We start from the raw sequence: 4,893 nt of genomic DNA on the forward strand, positions 1-4,893 counted from the left end.
GGTTGGGAGGGGTGCTGGGGGGGCTGGGTCGTGCAAAAGAAAGACAGCCCTGCAGAAAGAGCTGGGGGAGGGGGGTTTGTGCTCTCTTCCGGGACACTCTACCCCTGGATAGCACACACTCACCCGTCCAGATGGGATTCCTCAGCAACTTGGATAATTTTTTAAAAATGTGTTTTTGGATTCAGTTTGCCAGAATTTTATTGAGAATTTTTGCATCAATATTCATGAGTGAGATTGGTCTCTAATTCTCTTTCTTGGTAGGGTCTTTGTGTGGTTTTGGAATCAGGTGACTGTAGCTTCCTAAAAAGACTTTGGCAGTGACTCTTCTGATTCTATTATGTGAAACACATTAAGCAGTATAGGTATCAGCTCTTCTTGGAAGTTCTGATAAAATTCTGCATTAAAACCATTAGGTCCTAGGCTTTTTGGAGGCCTGACTGAGAAGCCAAGGACAATGGCACTGGGTTTTGATTCTACTGCATGTACTGGCTTTATGGGAGCCTATTCTGTTTGGATGCTCACATTTCTAGACCTGGATTGAGGCAGGAGGATGTTGGACTTCCCACAGGGCAGGGAAACCTGACCGCTCTTTGGATTGGATAGGGAGGGGGAGGGGGAGTGAGAGCAAGTGGACATAAATGGGAGAAGGGAAGGAGGTAGAAATTTTTAATAAAAAGAAAAAGAAAAGAAAAGTGATGGGTACAGGCCTCAGATTCAGCGAGTCTCAAAAATATTTTTATTAAAAATTTAAAAGCAACAATGAAATCATCTTTCACACAACATCTTCTTGGTTTCTGGTTTCTATTTGATGATATCACTGAATGTGCAGACCTTGGGATCAAGGGATGGTCTACTCAGTCTGGGATGCAGTTAGGGTAGCTGGTTTTCAGGAGCAGAGAGAAGCCTTGTTTGCATTTTCCTTTGCAGTATAATGAGTTTGTAGAGTTAGTTTTATACACATGGATCCCAAGAACAAAAGAAAGAAAAGATATGAGTAGTAGAGAAAGATTAAATAATTATATATTATTTATTTCATATTTGTGATATAATTCAAACTTTTATTTTATTGTGTTTTTGACCAGAGACACCACTCTACCCCATTTGCTCCACAGAAGCCATTATAATACAATATCAATGATTTAGAATGATTAGAAAATTTTATAAATGTTGAATCCAGATATAAAATATAAGAAATAGTTTTCAATGGTGCAGCTCAATGTTTATTCTTAAAAAATGCCTGGAATTTGATAGCCAGTATTAAAAAACAGTGATGTGTATGTTCCATATGCTATGATTTTTCTGTAAATAATTTCTAAAATTTGAACTCATCTATCAATATTTATTGCTAGTCTGATATTGGCTGTGTAAGACGTACTATTCCTGTATATCAGGTCAAGGTTTTTAAGCTCTTTCATCATAGTAATAAAGGAAACATAACTATGAGTTCCAAAAGGTTAAGAGTATTCTAGACCCTCCACTATAGGGGCCTGATCTGACTAACTACCATCTAACAAGTACTAACTCCTCCCTAGGACATGACACTCTATACTGATTGGGGTTGAGTCTCAGCATGAAGATTTTTAAAAATTAGCTCTATAAGAGACAAGAGTGTCAGGACTTACTTAGTTTTATAATAGACCAATTGTACATTGAGATAAACTTTCTTCATGGTGACTGAGAGAGATTTTAACTGGATTGTTTCTGTCATTGTAACATTCCCAGGAGAGTGTCATAGATTCTAGGATCTAACAGAACTTCTCCATGTCAGATCTTGTGTTATATTATAGAGAGGGTACTAACTGCCATAAGAGATGGTCTCCTGGTCCTGTATATAATTAAGTGAAAGCAGTAAACTCTGACTAGTGTCAGGAAACACCACTGCTGGCCCTCTGCCCCTTCACCTTAGTTTACTTAGTTTATTTTGGATTTACTTTTTGCTGCCTTATGGCAAAAATATTTAGCAATGGTATTGTTCATATGGACTTTATGTAATTTGAAATTCATAACACACAATATCTGAATGTGTTTCTCTTTTAGTTTGACAGAACAGGATCTTCAATTGATTAATTTCACTCCCATGTAGTGATTGTTTTAAAATGTTTGTAATCACTTTTATATTCTGTCAGCAATCCTGTGTAGGTCACACAGGCTGTCCTGGAAAACTTGTGTTACTGTGCATCAGAGTATGCACAAGGCACAATTCTGTGAAGGATGGAAGCTTTGGCTCTTCTTGAGAATGCTAGCTTTTTCCTGCAAAATTCAGCCCTATGAATACTGTGTGGGTCTACCCAGTTCAAATCTAACAATAACCCTCCATTCATACCACTCTTAGAATCCCTGCTGATGTTTACCCAGAATATCTAAATAAGAGAATTTGTCTCTAATTCAGCCTTGACTTTGTAATTTATATTTGAACAGGAGAGTTCTTGATAGTATTGACATGTTGTATTCCACAGAAAGGAATTAGGACATAAAAGATAAGAAATTTCTGTTCAGTTTTTCTTGGTGCAGAAGAAATGTCCTCACTATCATGTGATCTACTGGAAAATGCCTGGAAGATAAAGAAGGATAATGATGAACTGTGAGAAAAAAATTTTCAGGAGGAAAATATATGCAGTGACATAAAAACAGATACTCTGATCTACATTCAACCTGAGGGTGCTCATGTATGTGAGCTGGGAAAGAAATTTTGTATTCTAGCTGCAGGTTCTTGTTTATACAATAGTCTAGCTCTTCTTTGAGATAATAAATAGATAATAATTGCATAAACACATAAATACATAAAATAAAATTGTTTATACCAGAAAATCCCAGTGTCCACTCTATTGCTTTCATTTTACTTTTTTTCTTAATTGTTTTAATCAAAATAGCCAGATTGTAGTCATGTTAACAATGGAAGGATTATTTACTCTCTGGAAAGTCAATCATTTTATAGTCAATGTATATGTGAATTCTCCTACATAAAAAAGCAAAATAAAACAATATTTAAGAAATAAACATTGTCAGAAATATTTGGTTTCAGACATGTCAAAGTTATGACAGAGCCAAATCAATAAAGTCCAATGTTGATCTTGTTTTTCTGATAAAAAACAAATGTATGTGTATGTATATTAGTGTGTGTTTGTGTGACTAGTGAACTACACAATGGTGTCCATTCATTGTCAATCAATGTCAATCTAGTACTTGAGATAAAGACAGCCTTATTTCAGGAAACAGGTTAATGAGCATGCAGGGCTCCTCTTAACTTCAACTAGTCCTTTACATTCCCAATTTGGAATCCTACACCTCTGGCCCAATGTCTTCTGAGCGAGGGTACAAAATGTTGTCAAAGTAGGAGACTCCACATGTAAACACTCCACAGAATGACATGTAGGTACATCTTTAAATATAAAACAATAAGAAATTTGATTAATGATTCCAAAAGCAATTGAGGAATAGAATTAATTCTCAATAAATATATAAAATTATATTTATAAAAAAAGGTAAAATAGCTTCCCATAATACTATGGGAAAACTTCCAACAAAATATGTTGTATACAGGTACATTAAACTGAATTTTGAAAGGGGTTTAGTTTGCCCTGATATTTTTTATTTGTATTTTACTGCAGAAATTCATATTATAGTATATTCTCGTATACTCTAAATACAGTTCTAAACTCTTAGCTTTAAAGGATACATTGATAATATAATATTATAGTATGATGTCAAAGTTTGCTATGTCAGAGTTTGCTAATTATTTTGTTTCTCTAAAGCAGAAGCATGTCTAAGATATTAACTGATAAAGATCTTGTCAGCATATCTTCATTCTCTAATGTTCTTTTGAAATGTTAAGAAACACTGTACAGGAATGTAAAGAAATGCCTGACAAATAGACACTCAGAATGATTGTTTCTGATATTGTATCCAGGCTAATCTTCAATGTCATCTCAACTTCCTGGTTCTCCAGGGTTTTGACAGACTCACCATGTAGTTGCAACCCTGTGTCTTGCTCAGTAGGAGATCACAGAGTCCACAGATGTCAGGCTGCTGAGCTCCGTGTATGCTGTTCTGGAGGATTTGCCTACAGTAAGGGTGGCTTTGCCTTGGAACTTCTGTTCCTAAAGAATACTGCCATTTCCAAGACGAACTCTTCCAATTCACTTCAAGCTCTGTCCTGTTCACCGAGTCACACAGAGCATATAGTAGCTAAATTATTGCCAGAAGTCTTGCAGGACAAATTCCCCATAGTCCCAGGCCTCGCAAGCTCAGCTCCAGATCACTACAGATGGGTATGGGAGTGGAAACCTGTGAAGAGAAAGGCAGAGTGGAGTCACTGTTAACTGAGTGTGTGGATCCTCTTCAAGTCTGGAACTATGAAACCACTTACCTGTAGCTGTTGTCAAGAAAAAGGAGATAATCCAACTCCATTCCATAGTGAAGGCATGTGTACTCAGTGACTCTGGAGAGGACACTGATCAAAAGTTGTGGTGGGATGTGGACATCCCTGTATTTACCATCATACATAGACCCACATGTTTTGTATATCCATGAGGCATGGATATTATTTCTTATGTAAGTACCTAGTCCAGTGGGTAGATGAGACTTGTGTCAGGCAACAGAAGGCTGAGGTCCAAATTCTCAACCTGTCTAAAGAAGTATATATTCTGGAGACTTGTGCAGACCCTGTGGGCATAACACCAAGGCCTAATCTCTTAATTTAGAAATAGAATCACAACATGAGGCATTTAGTCTTCTTGGTGACAAAACTGATTTACGGGTGATGGTAGTGATGAGAATAATGTGATTGGAAATTCCCAAAACTCCTAAATTAGGAGAATTTCTAATTGTTTTTCATTTTAAAATATTAATACTTGCTTTGTTCCTAATATATTTTTTGAAAAAATTGTAAGTATT

The sequence above is a fragment of the Microtus ochrogaster genome, unplaced genomic scaffold (genome assembly GCF_000317375.1).
Source record: "Microtus ochrogaster isolate Prairie Vole_2 unplaced genomic scaffold, MicOch1.0 UNK101, whole genome shotgun sequence".
NCBI classification, from domain to species: Eukaryota; Metazoa; Chordata; class Mammalia; order Rodentia; family Cricetidae; genus Microtus; species Microtus ochrogaster.